General features: G+C 39.5%; 1 protein-coding gene across 2 annotated transcripts in view; it reads right to left on the reverse strand.

The window, feature by feature from the left end:
- The window catches only part of FBXL4 (F-box and leucine rich repeat protein 4), a 74,526-nt gene extending 55,279 nt beyond the window's left edge, over positions 1-19,247 (reverse strand). Inside the window, exons 1-2 of one of the 2 annotated variants that reach the window (XM_025384349.1) lie at positions 19,049-19,247; positions 278-395 (exon numbers count right to left, since the gene is read on the reverse strand). The gene's annotated coding sequence lies outside the window, so the exon portion shown is untranslated. The remainder of the gene's footprint in view (positions 1-277; positions 396-19,048) is intronic. The other variant, XM_025384350.1, reaches the window with a different exon arrangement.
- Between the last annotated feature and the right edge of the window lie 439 nt (positions 19,248-19,686).

Here is a 19,686-nt window from a genome sequence, read left to right on the forward strand (position 1 = left end):
ACCCCGTCTCTACTAAAAAAATACAAAAAACTAGCCGGGCGAGATGGTGGGCGCCTGTAGTCCCAGCTACTCGGAAGGCTGAGGCAGGAGAATGGCGTAAACCCGGGAGGCGGAGCTTGCAGTGAGCTGAGTTCCGGCCACTGCACTCCAGCCTGGGCCACAGAGCGAGACTCCGCCTCAAAAAAAAAGAAAAAAAAAAACAACAACCATTTTTATTATGACTGTATTTTTCAAATCAATAAGGCCCCAATGTAGAAAAAATAGGTGGAGTTCTTACCTGAAACATATGGATCAAGAGGAAGACTGGAGACTCCTATCCAGCTTCAAAGCTTCTTGAAAATCCAAGCAAATGAAGCAAACGGAGAAGGCAAGGGAACCAGGCCAGGAAGAAAAATCTAAAAGGAGAGCAAAAACCTTAAAAACCAGAGGTAAATAGTACCACTCTCTTCAAGGAATCAAGGTAGATCTCAAAAATCAAGGAAATGATGCAAAAAGTCTGGAACACAGTAGACTCTGCAAAATCTTCTGCTGAGTTAATGAATAAATGGCAGGAACTAAGCAAGAGGTAACCAAGAAGTCAACTAGGAACGAATCTATTGGAAAACAAGAGATAAGATTCAGAACAAATTTAAACTACGAATTGATAAAGGTTAGTTCTGCAGAATGTATTCTTTCTTTCCTAGAGTTTCTTTAACAAGCATATCTAAACTTCTGAAATATTTCATAATCAATCTTTAGTAGCAAGAAAAGCAGAAAAAGGAATTGAAGAAATCTTTTTTTTTTTTTTTAAGTAGAGTTACAGGATGAGTGGAATGGCTTTTGTTCTTGTTGTTGTTTTTCTGATATAATGGATCTGGAAACCCTCTTCCTGCCCAAGATGCTATCTCAGAGTGACAAGAAAGGATATGTTTCTAATTACACAGGTAAGATGACACAACATAACTTAGAAATACATTCCATTGTTATATTACCTATATATTACCTTTTTCTTCAGGGTTTAATGATGGGTAAGAATAAGCCATCTGAATGAGAAGAACTGTGAATCTGGAATAACCCTAAATCTTTAGCAGATACGCAATGCATATTTAACTGAAATATTAAAAATTGGAGATATCTGGTTGAGGATAAATTTAAGGAACTTACTGAAGAAAGAAAAAATGATATTTTGTTTATTAAAGTCATACTAATTATGTGAATTTACTGTAGCCAAATATTAGCCATATATTTTTGTACATTAACATAGAGAACATTTTACCTAGAAAAAAATATAACAAAAAATGCCTAACAAAAATCCAAGGACAATACGTCTGTCATAGCTTGCCATTATAGTTAAAATAGCAACTAACTAAAATGGTTTAATACTGTTAAATTAACTTTAGTATAAAACGCACCCCACTTTAAGCATATAATTTGATGAGTTTTGACAATGACAGAAACCAACATAACCACCAACAAAACCAAGAGACAGAATATTACCCCAGCCTAAAAGGTTCCCTGGTCAATCACCTATCCACAACCTGCGCCAGGCAAAAACTGATCTGCTTTCTGTCACTACAAACCAGATTGTCCTTTATTCCAGAATCATATGAAAGTGAAATAATATAGTATGTATAGTTGACCCTTAAACAACCCAGGTTTGAACTGTGTGGGTCCACTTATATGTGCCTTTTCTTCTGTCTCTGTGATCTCCGAGACAGCAAGACTGACCCATCCTCTTCCTCCCTCTCAGCCTATTTAACATGACGACAATGAGGATGAAGACCTTTATGATGACCCATTTCCACTTAATGAAGAGTAAATATATTTTCTCTTTCTTATGATTTTCTTAATATTTTCTTTCTCTAGCCTATTTCATTGTAAGAGTACAGTATACAATACATATAACATATAAAACATATATTAACCAACTGTATATGTTATCAGTAAGGCTTCCAGTCAACCATAGGGTATTCAGTGGTATTTAAGCTTATGGGGAGTAAAAAATTATAGCTAGATCAACTGCATGGGGGATCGGCACCCCTAACCTTCATGTTGTTTGAGGATCAACTGTATTATTTTATATCTAGCTTATTTTATTCAGCCTGTCTTCCAGATGTACCCATGATGCTATGTGTATGAGTAATTCATTTCCTTTTTATTCTGAATCAAATCCTATTATACAGTTGGCCCTTGAACAATGTATGGGATTGGGGCACTGACCCCCTGTGCAGTAAAAAATCTGAATATAGGCTGGCATAGAGGCTCATGCCTGTAATCCCAGCACTCTGGGAAGCTGAGGCAGGTGGATCACCAGAGGTCAGGAGTTTGAGACCGGCCTGGCCAATATGGAAAAACACTGTCTCTACTAAAAATAAATTTTAAAAAATCTGAGTATAACTTTTGACTTACCCAAAACTTTACTAATAGCCTACTGTCGACCAGAAGGCTTGCCAATAACATAAACAGTTGATTAACATATTTTGTAAGTTATATAATGTATTCTTACCATAAAGTAAGCTAGAGAAAAGGAAGTATTGTTAAGAAAATCATAAGAGAAAATATACTGACTACTCATTAAGTGAAAGTGAATTACCACAAAGGTCTTCAGTCTGATCTTCATGTTGAGTAGGCTGGGTAGGCTGAGGAGGGAGGAGGAAGAGGAGGGGTAGACCTTGCTATTCAGACTACAGAGGTGAAAGTGATGGAGGAGGTATAAAAAGAGGCAGGAGAGGCAGGCACATTTGGTGCAACTTTATGGAAATATACTATAATTTCTGCCTGATTTTTTGCTTTTTCATTTCTCCAAAAATATCTCTATACAGTACCAATCCTTCTTCTACCGTTTGCTTTAGTTGCAGTGTCCATGTCACAGAAGGGTCCATGTTGTAAAAGAAGTCAAAACCGTCCAGAATAATTGGAACTTTCTGCCAGATTGTCTAATGTCAATTTGTTTTCTGGCACTGCTTCTTTTATGTCTTCTTCCTCGTCATCTGGCACTAATTCAGAAACACTCGTCTCCACCAAGTCGTTTTCTGTTAACTCCTCTGGTGTGGAGTCTATTAGCTCTTGAATTTCTCTAAGATCCGTATTTTGAAACCCTTCATCCTCCTCCCCCTGCACCTTTTTTTTTTTTTTTTTTTTTTTGCCATATCTACAATCTCGTTCATGATTTCCTTGATTGGTTCTGTCATATATCCTGTGAAGTCATGTACACTATCGGTACAGTTTTCTTTAATTTTCTTATTGCTTGAGTCTTGATGGCCTTCACAGTTTTTTCTGTAACAATGGCATATTTATGGTGTAATCCTTCTGAACATACAGGTTCTCTCTGTTGAGGTTCTCATCCACAGAGCTGACAGTTCTTTCCATAGAGTACCATGTATAATAAGCCTTAAAGCTCCTTACGACCCCCTGATCTGCAGGCTGAATTAGGGACATTGCATGTGGGGACAAGTGGAATAATTCGACATCTTCAGTGTTAAACTCGTGGAGTTCTGGGTGGCAAGGGACCTTGTCTGATACCAAAAGAACTTTAAAAGGCAGTCCCTTATAGCAAGGTATTAATACCTCCTGACTTCAGGGAGAAAGCATTGATGAAATCAATCAAGAAAAAGAATTCTCACTGTCCAGGCCTTCTTGTTACATAACCAAAAGACTAATAAGTGGCATTTACCTTTTCTGTTTAAGGCTGGGGGTTAGTAGCTTTACAAATAAGGGGAATCTTGATCATAAACGCAGATGCATTTGCACAAAACACCAGTTACTCTGTCCCTTCCTGCTTTAAATCTTGGTGCTTGCTTTACTTCTTTAATAACAAATGTCTTTTGTGGCTTTTTTTTCCCCCCAGAATAGGGCACTTTGTCTGCATTTAAAACCTGACTGAGGCTGGGCGCAATGGCTCATGCACTTTGGGAGGCCAAGGCAGAAGGATCACTTGAGACCAGGAGTTCAAGACCAGCCTAAGCAACACAGGGAGACCCTGCCTCTACAAAAATAAAACATAAAAAAATCGCCAAGTGTGGTGGTGTGCACCTGTAATCCTAGCTACCTGGGAGGACTGCTTCCACCTCAGGAGCCTGGGGCTACAATAAGCTGTGATCATGCCATTGCACTCGAGCCTGGGTGACAGAGCAAGATCCTGTCTCCAAAAAAAAAAAAAAAAAAAAAAGACAAGACGGAAGGAAGACAAGTCAAGAAGGGTGGATGGGATTGGGTGCCAAGATGGCCGAATAGGAACAGCTCCAGTCTCCAGCTCCCAGTGTGAGCGACAGAGAAGATGGGTGATTTCCGCATTTCCAACTGAGGTACCGGGTTCATCTCACTGGGGCGTGTCGGACAGTCGGTGCAAGACAGTGGGTGCAGCCCAACAAGTGAGAGCAAAAGCAGGGCGAGGCATCCCCTCACCTGGGAAGCGCAAGGGGGAAGGGAATTCCCTTTCCTAGCCAAGGAAAACCATGACACACAACACCTGGAAAATCAGGTCACTCCCACCCTAATACTGTGCTTTACCAAGTTCTTAGCAAACGGCACACCAGGAGATTATATCCCACACCTGGCTCAGAGGGTCCCACCCTCATTGCTAGCACAGCAGTCTGAGATCTAACTGCAAGGCGGCAGCGAGGCTGGGGGAGTGGCGCCCACCATTGCTGAAGCTTAAGTAGGTAAGCTGCCGGGAAGTTCGAACTGGGTGGAGCCCACTGCAGCTCAAGGAGGCCTGCCTGCCTCTGTAGACTCCATCTCTGGGGACAGGGCATAGCTAAACAAAAAGCAGCAGAAACCTCTGCAGATGTAAATGTCCCTGTCTGACAGCTTTGAAGAGAGTAGTGATTCTTCCAACACGGAGGCTGAGATCTCAGAACTGACAGACTGTCTGCTCAAGCGGGTCCCTGATTCCCAAGTAGCCTAACTGAGAGACATCCCCCACTAGGGGCAGACTGACACCTCACACCTCACACGGACGGGTACACCTCTGAGACGAAGCTTCCAGAGGAACAATCAGACAGCAACACTTGTTGTTCAGCAATATTCTCTCTTCTGCAGCCTCCGCTGCTGATACCTAGGCAAACAGGGTCTGGAGTGGACCTCAAGAAAACTCCAACAGACCTGTAGCCAAGGGGTCCTGACTGTTAGAAGGAAAACTAACAAACAGAAAGGACATCCACACCAAAACCCTGTCTGTATGTCACCATCATCAAAGACCAAAGGCAGTTAAAACCACAAAGATGGGGAAAAAGCAGTGCAGAACAGCTGAAAATTCAAAAAATCAGAGTGCCTCTCCCCCTCCAAAGAAACGTAGCTCCTCGCCAGCAAAGGAACAAAGCTGGACGGAGAATGACTTTGACAAGTTTAGAGAAGAAGGCTTCAGTCAATCAAACTTCTCAGAGCTAAAGGAGCAACTATGAACCCAGCACAAAGAAATTAAAAACCTTGAAAAAAGATTTTACGAATGGATAACTAGAATAACCAATGCAGAGAAGTCCATAAATGACCTGATAGAGATGAAAACCATGACACAAGAACTACGTGACAAATGCACAAGCTTCAGTAACTGACTCGATCAACTGGAAGAAAGAGTATCAGTGATTGAAGATCAAATGAATGAAATGAAGCAAGAAGAGAAGTTTAGAGAAAAAAGAGTAAAAAGAAATGAACAAAGCCTCCAAGAAATATGGGATTATGTGAAAAGACCAAATCTACGTCTGATTGGTGTACCTAGAAAGTGACAGTGAGAATGGAACCAAGTTGGAAAACACTCTGCAGGATATTATCCAGGAGAACTTCCCCAACCTAGCAAGGCAGGCCAACATTCAAATTCAGGAAATACAGAGAACGCCACAAAGATACTCCTCGAGAAGAGCAACTCCAAGACACATAATTGTCAGATTCACCAAAGTTGAAATGAAGGAAAAAATGTTAAGGGCAGCCAGAGAGAAAGGTCAGGTTACCCACAAAGGGAAGCCCATCAGACTAACAGCAGATCTCTCGGCAGAAACTCTACAAGCCATAAGAGAGTGGGGGCCAATATTCGACATTCTTAAAGAAAGGAATTTTCAACCCAGAATTTCATATCCAGCCAAACTAAGTTTCATCAGTGAAGGAGAAATAAAATCCTTTACAGACAAGCAAATGCTGAGAGATTTTTGTCACCACTAGGCCTGCCCTACAAGAGCTCCTGAAGGAAACACTAAACGTGGAAAGCAACAACCCGAACCAGCCATTGCAAAAACATGCCAAATTGTAACGACCATCCATGCTAGGAAGAAACTGCATCAACTAACGAGCAAAATAACCAGCTAACATCACAATGACAGAATCAAGTTCACACACAATAATATTAACCTTAAATGTAAATGGGCTAAATGGTCCAATTAAAAGACACAGACTGGAAAACTGGATAAAGAGTCAAGACCCATCAGTTGGCTATATTCAGGAGACCCATCTCACATGCAGAGACACACATAGGCTCAAAATAAAGGGATGGAGGAAGATCTACCAAGCAAATGGAAAGCAGAAAAAGGTAGGGGTTGCGATCCTACTCTCTGATAAAACAGACTTTAAACCATCAAAGATCAAAAGAGACAAAGAAGGCCATTACATAATTGTAAGGGATCAATTGAACAAGAAAAGCTAACTATCCTAAATATATGTGCACCCAATACAGGAGCACCCAGATTCATAAAGCAAGTCCTTAGAGACTTACAAAGAGACTTAGACTCCCATATCATAATAATGGGAGACTTTAACACCCCACTGTCAACATTAGACAGATCCCACTGTCAACATTAGACAGATCAATGAGACAGAAAGTTAACAAGGATATCCAGGAATTGAAATCAACTCTGCACCAAGTGGACCTAATAGACATCTACAGAACTCTCCACCCCAAAGCAACAGAATATACATTCTTCTCAATACCACATTGCACTTATTCCAAAATTGACCACACAGTTGGAAGTAAAGCACTCCTCAGCAAATGTAAAAGAACAGAAATTATAACCAACTGTCTCTCAGACCACAGTGCCATCAAACTAGAACTCAGGACTAAGAAACTCAATTAAAACCACTCAACTACATGGAAACTGAACAACCTACTTCTGAATGACTACTGGGTACATAACAAAATGAAGGCAGAAATAAAGATGTTCTTTGAAACCAATGAGAACAAAGATACAACATACCAGAATCTCTGGGTCACATTTAAAGCAGTGTGTGAGGGAAATTTATAGCACTAAATGCCCACAAGAGAAAGCAGGAAAGATCTAAAATTGACACCCGAACATCACAGTTAAAAGAACTAGAGAAGCAAGAGCAAATACATTCAAAAGCTAGCAGAAGGCAAGAAAAAACTAAGATCAGAGCAGAACTGAAGGAGATAGAGACACAAAAAAAATCCTTCAAAAAAAATCAATGAATCCAGGAGCTGGTTTTTTGAAAAGATCAACAACATTGATAGACCACTAGCAAGACTAATAAAGAAGAAAAGAGAGAACAATCAAATAGACGCAATAAAAAATGATAAAGGGGATATCACCACCACCCCCACAGAAATACAAACTACCATCAGAGAATACTATAAACACCTCTACACAAATATACTAGAAAACCTAGAAGAAATGGACAAATTCCTGGACACATATACTCTCCCAAGACTAAACCAGGAAGAAGTTGAATCCCTGAATAGATCAATAGCAGGCTCTGAAATTGAGGCAATAATTAATAGCCTAACAATGAAGAAAAGTCCAGGACCAGACGGATTCACAGCCAAATTCTACCAGACGTACAAGGAGGAGCTGGTACCATTCCTTCTGAAACTATTCCAATCAATAGAAAAAGAGGGAATCCTCCCTAACCCATTTTATAAGGCCAACATCATCCTGATACCAAAGCCTGGCAGAGACACAACAAAAAAAGAGAATTTTAGATCAATATTCCTGATGAACATCGATGCAAAAATCCTCAATAAAATACTGGGAGACCGAATCCAGCAGCACATCAAAAAGCTTTTCCACCATGATCAAGTGGGCTTCATCCCTGGGATGCAAGGCTGGGTCAACATACGCAAATCAATAAACGTAATCCAGCATATAAACAGAACCAAAGACAAAAACCACATGATTATCTCAATAGATGCAGAAAAGGCCTTTGACAAAATTCAACAGCCCTTCATGCTAAAAACTCTCAATAAATTCGGTATTGATGGAACATATCTCAAAATAATAAGAGCTATTTATGACAAACCCACAGCCAATATCATACTGAATGGGCAAAAACTGGAAGCATTCCCCTTAAAAACTGGCACAAGACAGCGATGCCCTCTCTCACCATTCCTATTCAACATAGTGTTGGAAGTTCTGGCCAGGGAAATCAGGCAATAGAAAGAAATAAAGGATATTCAATTAGGAAAAGAAGAAGTCACATTGTCCCTGTTTGCAGATGACATGATTGTATATTTAGAAAACCCCATCATCTCAGCTGAAACTCTCCCTAAGCTGATAAGCAACTTCAGCAAAGTCTCAGGATACAAAATCAATGTGCAAAAATCACAAGCATTCATATACACCAATAATAGACAAACAGAGAGCCAAATCATGAATGAACTCCCATTCACAACAGCTTCAAAGAGAATAAAATACCTAGGAATCCAACTTACAAGGGATGTGAAGGACCTCTTCAAGGAGAACTACAAACCACTGCTCAATGAAATAAAAGAGGACACAAACAAATGGAAGAACATACCATGCTCATGGATAGGAAGAATCAATATCATGAAAATGGCCATACTGCCCAAGGTAATTTATAGATTCAATGCCATCCCCATCAAGCTACCAATGACTTTTGAATTGGAAAAAAACTACTTTAAAGTTCATATGGAACCAAAAAAGAGCCCGCATTGCCAAGAAAATTCTAAGTCAAAAGAACAAAGCTGGAGACATCACGCTACCTGACTTCAAACTATACTACAAGGCTACAGTAACCAAAACAGCATGGCACTGGTACCAAAACAGAGATATAGACCAATGGAACAGAACAGAGTCCTCAGAAATAATACCACACATCTACAACCATCTGATCTTTGACAAACCTGAGAAAAACAAGAAATGGGAAAAGGATTCCCTATTTAATAAATGGTGCTGGGAAAACTGGCTAGCCATATGCAGAAAGCTGAAACTGGATCCCTTCCTTACTCCTTATACAAAAATTAATTCAAGATGGATTAGAGACTTAAATGTTAGAACTAAAACCATAAAAACCCTAGAAGAAAACCTAGGCAATACCATTCAGGACACAGGCATAGGCAAGGACTTCATGTCGAAAACACCAAAAGCAACGGCAACAAAAGCCAAAATTGACAAATGGGATCTCATTAAACTAAAGAGCTTCTGCACAGCAAAAGAAACTACCATCAGAGTGAACAGGCAACCTACAGAATGGGAGAATTTTTTTGCAATCTACTCATCTGAGAAAGGGCTAATATCCAGAACCTACAAAGAACTCAAACAAATTTACAAGAAAAAAATAAACAACCCCATCAAAAAGTGGGCAAAGGATATGAACAGACACTTCCCAAAAGAAGACATTTATGCAGCCAACAGACACATGAAAAAAAGCTCATCATCACTCACCTTCAGAGAAATGCAAATCAAAACCACAATGAGATACCATCTCACACCAGTTAGAATGGCAATCATTAAAAAGTCAGGAAACAACAGGTGCTGGGGAGGATGTGGAGAAACAGGAACACTTTTACACTGTTGGTGGGACTGTAAACTAGTTCAACCATTGTGGAAGATAGTGTGGCGATTCCTCAAGGATCTAGAACTAGAAATACCATTTCACCCAGCCATCCCATTACAGGGTATATACCCAAAGGATTATAAATCATGCTGCTATAAAGACATATGCACATGTATGTTTACTGCGGCACCATTCACAATAGCAAAGACTTGGAACCAACCCAAATTTCCATCAACAACAGAGTGGATTAAGAAAATATGGCACATATACACCATGGAATACTATGCAGCCCATAAGAAAGGATGAGTTCATGTCCTTTGTAGGGACATGGATGTAGCTGGAAACCATCATTCTCAGCAAACTATTGCAAGAACAGAAAACCAAACACCGCATGTTCTCACTCATAGGTGGGAACTGAACAATGAGATTACTTGGACACAGGAAGGGGAACATCACACACCAGGGCCTGTTGTGGGTGGCGGGAGAGGGAAGGGATAGCATTAGGATTTATACCTAATGTAAATGATGAGTTAATGGATACAGCACACCAACATGGCACATGTATACATATGTAACATACCTGCACGTTGTGCACATGTACCCTAGAACATAAAGTATAATTAAAAAAAAAAAAAGAAGGATGGATGGATGGAAGGATGGAAACGAAACAAAATGAAACGAAACAAAACAGAACAAACAAAACAAGAGAGAAAGAACCCCATTTAAGCAGATAGCCTTTCTCCTCAATTATTTTAATGGTATCTGGGAAATCATCTGCTGCCTCTTGAACAGTAGCAACTGCCTTTCCTGTTATCTTAACATTTGTAAAGTCAAACTTCTTTCTACAATTATCAAACCATCCTTTGCTGGCATTAAATTCTCTAGCTTTAGATCCTTCACCTTCCTTTTGCTTTAAGCTGTCATACATTAACTTCACTTTCTCTCAAAACATATTAGAGTCTACAAGTATGCCTTTCTTATAGCAATCCTGCACCCACATAAGAGCTGCATTTTCAATATGAGATAAAGTGGTATTTCACAAAAAGTGCAAGGTTTTGCACCTGCTCATATAACTGTAGCAACAGCTACATAAATTCTCTTTTCTTTTTTTACAGTGGTCCTTTTGCTGGATTCATTTGTCTTGAAACGACAGGTAACCATAGCTGCAGACTGTAATCTATGGTACATAACAAGCAATTCAGTTTTTGCTTGTAATGTCATGACTTCTCTCTGTTTCTTGGAAACATTCCCAGAATTACCAGTGGCACTTTCTAAGAGTCCCATGGTGTTATTCAAATTTTATGGTATTACACTAAGCACAGTGAAAAATACATGAGAATCAGAAAGAAATCACTTCTTACTGTAATATACAATTTACTAGAGAGACAAACTGCTCATGTGTAGATGATTAGCTTCACACAGCACTGGAAGCTGATAGCTGCAATATTGGAGCTCACTGCAATAGCAACTGGAGGTGATCATGAAATTATTACAGTAGTATAGTATGTACTACATCTAATTTTATGGAGTTATGATTTAATATTGAATTTACATTTGTTTACATTTCTGTCAACTGCAAATGGAAGCATGTACATTCTGTAAGTGTGTGATCACCTTTTGATAAATTTTAACTTTTTATAATATATTTGTGTGCTATTCATGGCAGTAAATTATAAAATAGACTAGTATCTACAAATATTTTATGTATTCATGAAATATCTTATATATATATATTTCCAGGCTATGCAATCTGCAAGTTTTTTCAAATTGTTGCAAACCTCCAAAATTTTTCTATATTTATCGGAAAAAAACTGCATATAAGCAAATACCTTCACAGTTCAAACCCATGTTGTTCAAGGGTCAGCTACATAGGCTTATCAATTCAGTTGTTGTGAACCATTTGGGTTGTTTCTAGTACCAAATTATTTCCAAAGTGGCTGTAGCATTTTACATTCTGACATCAACATATGAGAGTTCCAGTTGCTCCACATCCTCATCAATAGTTAATATGGTCTATCTTCATCCATTCTAGTGGGTGGGTGGTGATACCCTGTGGTTTTAATTTGAACTTCTCAATTGATTAATGACATGGAACATCTTTTCATGTGCTTATTTGCCATCTGTATCTCCTTTAGTGCAGTGTCTATTTTCTAATCCATTTTTTTGTTGTTGTTTTCTTATTATGGAGTTGTAAGAGTTCTTTATATGCACTGGATACACATTCTTTGTTAGACGTTTTTGCAGATGTTTTCTCCCAGTCTGTGCTTGCCCTTTCATCTACTTGATAATATCTTTTTTTCTCTTATGGGATACTTGTACATGTCCTAGCAAACATATTACTGAAGAGCAAGATCAAGTACAGTTTCAAAAGAGTAAACTCTGAGAAAGTATTTCATCTTAGACCTGAGAAGTATTTACTCTTAGGGGAAGACCTGGGAAGAGTTAATTACAAATGAATCAAATTTTAAGATACCAAATTAGATTCTGCAAACATTTCTAGTGGGAATGCAAAATCATATACCCACTTTGAAAAACAGTTTGGTAGTTTATTATAAAGTTCCATCCACCCTTACCAAACCATCCAGCAATCCCACTCCAAGGTATTTACTCAAGTGTACTGAAAACCTATTCAACCAAAAACCTGTATACAAACGTTTATAGCAGGTTTATTCATAATTGTTCCAACTTAGAAACATCTAAGATGTCCTTGACAGATGAATGGACAGTGTTATAGCCATACAATGAGTTACTACTCAGGAAAAAAAAAAAAAAAGAAATAACTACCAATCCAGGCAATAATATAGATGAATCTTAAAATGCATTTTGTTAAGTGACAGAGGTCTGATGCAAAAACTACATACTGTATGATTTCATTTATGTGATACTTTGGAAAAGGCAAATAGGAAAGGCAGATAGATCAGTGATTGCCCAGGGTTAAGGGAAGAAAGAGAAATTGACTATAGTAACTACGAACGGGTCATACAAGGAATTTTTAGGATGATGTAACTGTTCTGTGTGCTTTTGCTTTCAGTCAAAACAAGTCAAGTTGTAAACCTGATACCCTAGTATTGATGTGTTTATGCACATGCTAGCTTACTTGTCTGGTCTCTTTAAAGATAAGTACTACTTGGCATGTTCTGCCCACTTATTCTGCCAAGGGCAAAGCCTGCTCACACAGCCCCAACCACTCATCTTGCCTTAGGAAACTACCTGTCTGGAAAACAGAATAGTGATCTTCATGACATGAAATATTTCAGACCAGGAACAAGATGGTCAACATAGATCTGCATTTATACGTCTAAACAGAATTAACCATTTTAAAGACAGGGAAACAGGCAATTACAGCAAATGGCATTCAATAAAAGTTAATGCCAAAATTAGGACAACAGTTTTTTTAAAAAATCATTATTCAGTGTAAACTAATAGGTTATAGGATCCATAAAATAAGTACAAACTAACTTAAAAATTTTCTCAGAAATTAAAAGGTGGTGACTGAAATAAATTGAAAATTAAAAGAGACAAATATGTGACCTAGTGCACATATACAAGAAACCTAACATCTATATAAGATAAAGACTGAAGCTGATTTAAATTCAAGGAAATTCTAAAGGAAAAAAAAAATGGCTCATAACTCTTATTCACATAGAAATAACAAAATAAAATAAAAAATATTCTAGATATGCAAGTATACTTCCCATAACTCTTCCTGAAACTATTACTTAAAAATTTATCCCAGTAAAACAAAACAAAACAAAACAAAACAAAACAAAAAAAAACAGAATTAAATATTTCAAAAATAGGGAAGACATACTATTCAAGTAACCAGTGATCTTATAGTTAAATCTAAGTGATACGATACTGGCAAAATTTTAAAAACTGGTTAGAGAAAAAAAACAAAAACAAAAACAAAACAGAACTACTGATATGTTTTGCATCTGTGTCTGCATGCTGAAATGTAATCCCCAGTGCTGGAGGTGGGGCCTGGAAGCAGGTGTCTGGATCATAGGGGTGGTTTCTAATGGTTTAGCACTATGCCCCTAGTGGTGTTCTCATAAGAGTTCTGAAGAGATCTTTTTGTTTCAAAGTGTATAGAGCATCCCCCACTCTTTCTTCCTCCTGCTCCTGCCACATAAGACCCTTGCTCCTGCCTTGCCTGCCACAATGATTGTAGTTTCCTGAGGCCTCCGCAAAAACTTAGTAGAAGCTAGCATCATGCTTCCTGTAAGTCTGTAGAACTGCGAGCCAATTAAACCTCTTTACTTTATAAATTGCCCAGTCTCAGGTATTTCTTTATAGCAATGTGGGAACAGAATAATACAACTATAGAAAAGAAATCAAATCAATGAAACCAAGAATGTAAAGAAGGCAAGAGATCCAGGTCTCAACTTATTAATGGGAAGAATGAGGGCAAAAAAAGAGTCATTTATAGATGGTTTCAGAATTTCCAAACTTGCAGCAGAGGGGAAAAAAAAGTTAATATGACTAGGTTAAATTGTCCTATTAAGAGATAAATGCAATTTTGTACAAGGTAACCTTGTGATGGAACCCTTGTATATTTTGACTGCAGTGATGTTCACAGGAAATCTATATAAAATCACTTACAACTAAACAGGCACAGGGATGGGTGCATGTAAAACTGGTGAAATCTGAATAAGGTTGTATCAATGTCAATTTCCTGAGTATAATATTGTACTATAGTTATGCAAGGTGTTACCACAGGTAGAAACTGGGTGAATACACACAGGACTACATCTCTCTGTATTATTTCTTAGAACTGTATATGAATCTACAATGATCTTATTTAAAAGTTTTAAAAAATGTAAAACAAACCAAAAACAAAAAAAGGACAAACTTCCAGGTCGGGCACAGTGGCTCACACCTACAACCCCAGCACTTTCGGAGGCCAAGGCGGATGAATCACTTGAGCCCAGGAGTTTGAGACCAGCCTGGGCAACACGGTGAAGCCCCATCTCTACAAAAAACACAAAAATTAGCCAGGAATGGTGGTGTGCACCTGCAGTCCCAGCTACTTGGGAGGCTGAGGCAGGAGGATCACTTGAGTCCAGGAGATGGAGGTTGCAGTGAGCCAAAATTACACCATTGCACTCCAGCGTGGGTGACAGAGCAAGATTCTATCTTAAAAAAAAAAAAAAAAAAGACAAACTTCCAAATTGGAAAGGGGGAAGATTTCAGGGAGAAATAAAAGTCCAGCTCAGTTACATGAATGTTTGATGTTTATGAAAGGCAAGTAAAGCAAAATGGTGTAAAATTACTGAAAATAAACATATGGGCAAAAAAGACGTATTAGGTACACACAAAACTGACAGAGAGGCAAGAGTGATATAAGACAATGTAGACTCCCAGACAAAAATCATTAAACAGGGCAAAAAAGACACTTTATATTTTTTAAGATAAAATCCACTAAGAACAATTACACATATTATCTTTAAGGCTGAATTCAACCAAAATCATAATCACAGTAAGTATCTAACACACTTTGCTTACTGATATGTTGGCTTTGAGAAAACAACAAATTAAGGATATAGTATCTTACAACAAATGTGTCAAGTCAAATAACAGGGAAAGGATAGTTTACCAAAATAAATGTTTTAGGAAAATGTCCAGCAATTTGGAAAAATAAATTTGTGATAGTATGCCATAGCAACCATTTTTAAAAATCTAAATCTATGATAACAGAATGTGTACAAAGAGCATTTTAATAATCTTGGGGTGGAAACCCAGAGGCCATAAAGGAAAACAACAGCAGAACTGGCAACATAAATAATAAAGACCTTTATACAGCAAAAGCCCCAAGAAACACTAAAAAATAGACTATGACAAAATACTAGCATATGGTGAACCAAATCGTTAATAGCCACAATATGCAAAGAGCTATTACAAATCAATTAGAAAAGAGGAACATTTCAACAGAAACCTAAGCAAAGGATATGATCATGCAAGTAAAAATGAATACAAATGACCAACAAACATACAGATAGTCAACCCCATCAATAAGCAAAGAAATGAAATACTAACACAATAAAACTATTTTTCATCCAAAAAATTACTAAATATAAAAAAATAATCATTTCATCTTAGCAAGTCTCTCAAGTTTCTGCATGTCATATAAGCAGAGGCACTGATGGCCTTTATTTTTCATCTTTTCAGTGGTGTTCACACAGCAAATAGCCTTGGCAGATAAAGAGATGTCTCCCTCTGGTACAGAGGGCAGGTTTGTTTACCATGCAGGAAAATAAAGATAATGTCTCCCTCTCTGGCAAAGATCAGACACGTTTATTTGCAGCCCACTATGAAAGATTCAGGTTCCCTAAACTAAGGATTCCTCTCCTGTAACACAACCTACTTCACCTGCTAGTGTCACTGGGCTCTTGTCTCACCACCCCGTGGAAATCAGGGCTCCAGCAAATCAGCATAAGATGATCCTCTGGCTACCGTTACTGTTGTGTTTTGTCTCTCAGTCAGGAGTCTCATATTTTCTGCCAGTTTCCATGAAACTGTTAGCTTGCAAGTAGGGTATGATCTCAGATCCTTGACAATTATTCGCAATGTGATGTGGCAAAAGCAGCATTTTAATAAATTGTCTAAATTTACTCTTACCAACAACTTTTGAGGAGTACTTTGGCAGAATCTCTCACAATTTAACACTTATGTGTAGCCTCTGACCTAGCAATTCCATATCTTAGGAAATAAACTAACATGCAAATATGACAACATACAGAATAAACACAAAAATGATCCTTGCAGTTCTGTTTGTAATAAATTTGGAAAAATGCCAACAGGGGATTGGCTAAATAACTTTTGGGTTATTCCTACAATGAAATACCAAAAAGACTTACAAAAAAGACAAGATACTATTATATGCACTGACACAGAAGGATTTTCATCCATTATTATTAAGTGGAAGCTATAGAAAATTATACATTGTACACTGCCATTTATGAAACAAAAGTAGATTTAAATCTATTATTTTTAAAATCTGCAAGCAGTGATAATCTTTATGGAACAAGGTTACTGCGTAGGTGGGTACACAGCACTTTCACTTCCACCTTTGAGGATTTCTGTATTGCTTGATCTTTTTTAAAGAATGCATACATTTATTTCATGAGCTAATAAGGTTTTTAAGTGTCCACAGTAACAACATCTTAAAATTTATTATATTTGAGATATCCAGTTGGGATGGTAAAATACAAATGGATATGAGGATGTCCCAGGGAACACTTCAGCCATTTATCTCTCAGATAACCATTTTTTCTCTTAGAAACCAGGTACAGAACATCCTAAATCATAGGTGATGGGGAGAGGCACACTACAGTTACTATGATACAGTGCAAAGTCAAAAGGCATGCAGATTTTTAATCAGGCTACTTCTCCATGTAACTGTAAGGAGCAACTCTAATCGCAAGCTCTGAGTGAGCAACAGAAGGGATTTATTTACTAACAGTTAATGATTCAACTGACCATGGAAAAAGCAAGCTAAAATAAACGAATCTCAATAACTGGCAGGAAAATTTTAAAGGGGCAGGAGGCAAAGAAAGGCAATCAACTTGCCCCCACTAAATGTGTTCATTTCAAAAATATTTAGTGATGTCTACAATATGCCAGGCATCGTTCCAATCCCTAAACATTAAAACACATTATAAACCTAGAGCAATAAGAGCATCACAGAAGCCAGGATCACCACAGGGAGCCAAAGAACACTGCCCGACCGTTCAGAAAGTCCCAAGAATACACGAGAATTTAGGGCCTATGGTATTTATAGGACTGATCAGCAGGGAAAAATAGAATTCAACAAATGATGAAGCAGTCAGTAATAAAATTATAAAGTTAGAGCCTTCTTATCTCACACTAAATATGAATAAGATCATTAACAATACCAGAAGAAAACGGAGGTGGATATTTATATATAATTCATGTAGATAAAGGCCTTTTTAAAAGGACGCTGAAGTTAGATCCGCGAAGTTAAGATCGAGAATGTCAACCACAGCAAAATTAAGAGGATGAGACTAACACAGTAAAGAAAGAAGGGGTAGTTTTTGTTAACTGACCATATGTGCAAGCACCATATGTACCATTGTGCAGAGTACTATAATTGCATTATTTCATCATTGCGTGAGTAAAGAAATTATCCATCTTACAATGAGCTGATTTATCTGATTTTCAAGTCAGTAACAGAAGGGAAGAGTTTGAAAATGCAGAGTTCAGAAAAGCCAACTTTTGGGACAGAAGTTAAAAACAAAGTTAGTACTCAGAACACAAGTATGGAAAGAAGAATCCAATTCAAGGAACTTTTAGAGTGCCTACTAGAGCATAATGCACATTTCCCCCAAGTCCTTCATCTGATAAAGGACTATTGGAGTGTTCACGACTCTGGATGAATCTCTCTCTACTCAACCAACAGATACAATATGCGATATAGGATAATGGAGGCAGGAAGTGAGCCTGAAAGAAAAAAATATATACCTATACCTGAACTTAAGAAACCGAGGAGTGCACGCAAGCAGCAGAAAAGGCAGCTTGTGTCTGCGAACAGAGCCTGTCCACAGAGATCCCTGCACCTGGTGGTAGTGTGCCCTCCGGAGCATAAAGCCAGCCGGGCATCAGGCCGACGCAACTACCTGACTACAAGCTTATACCATCTTCACCTTCTATAATAGTTATTTGTATACTGTATTTCAATCTGTGAATGCATCTCGAAGCTTTGTGGCAATGATCACTGGGAAATCAAGGAAATCCAAAAACACCCGTTATAAATATGTTGACAAGGAGGCCAAGCAGATGGTCATCATCACACTCTAGAGGCACCCCTAAACCTAAACATCGAAACAAGGTTGTAGCTGGGCACCTTGTAGCAGTCCTGAAGAAAGAAAACATAGGCCTGGTTAGGCAAAAACCATCGGATGTCAGAGGGAAATCAAGGGAGGAGGCACAGGAATCACAAGCACAGGCGGGCGTGTGGCCGACGCGTGGCTGCCGGGGCAGCACAGAGCGCGGGTGTGGGCGACCCGCAGTCCCCCCTGGTGTAAACAACCCTGAGCCGCGCACACTTCCGGACGACGCCTCACAGCCTGCAGGCAGACTGTAGCGTAGAAACAGCCCAAAGCACGTCAGCAGTTCTCAGGGGCCCCAGCAAGCCGCAAGCGTGAAGTGGGGGCGCGGGGCAGCGGGCAAGGAGGGGCCGGCAGCGGGGGCCCCTGCCAGGCGTCCAGACTCCCCAAAGCGGGGAGCTGCGCGTTGGCTCAGCCCCGGCCCCGCCCCAGTGCCGAAGGAAGAAGACAGAGACCCACGGGAGGGAGAAATAAAGGAAGGGCCGTACCCTGCAGGGTCCGGGAGAGGCGCGCGCAGCGGGCTTCACCAGCGACCACGCAGTGCGAGAAGGCCTGGGTGCGGGGGCGGCTCCCCGGCTCTCTGGCCGCTGCACAACCACCGCAAACCCGGCCCAGCGCGACCCGGAAGGAAGACGCTGAGGCCGCGAGGAGGGGCGGGGCAGGGGAGATGGGGCGGGGCCGAGGGGGCGGGGAGGGGCCTGGAGGAAGGCGGGGCGGGGCCAGAAGCAAAGCCGGGCGTTTCTCCCGTGGGAGGTGCTTTGGGTCCTATGGACAGCCCCCTCCCAGGCCAGCGGGAGGAGCTTCCTGCTGGCTTTCCCGCTCCACTGGGGCCAGTGTAAAGGGCCTAGGCAATATACAGTGGGCAGTGGCTACAAATCCTCTTCGAAATAATCTCCTCCAAGTACTGACTCGCCATGGATAGTGTAGTCCTGCTAGGACTTCTTCAGTCTAGACTTGGTGGATCAGGTGATACATAGGTAATACGGCTGGGACGCATACGCAGAGGAAAAGTATAATATACATTATATGCGCTCTGAAGGTATAATTCACCTAGTTTACAAACCTCCTCTGCCCTGTATACAAATCCTGCCTGCAGGCTCATTTCCATACCAACGTTCAGAAGCCT

Source organism: Theropithecus gelada, chromosome 4, assembly GCF_003255815.1.
Source record: "Theropithecus gelada isolate Dixy chromosome 4, Tgel_1.0, whole genome shotgun sequence".
Lineage (NCBI taxonomy): Eukaryota > Metazoa > Chordata > Mammalia > Primates > Cercopithecidae > Theropithecus > Theropithecus gelada.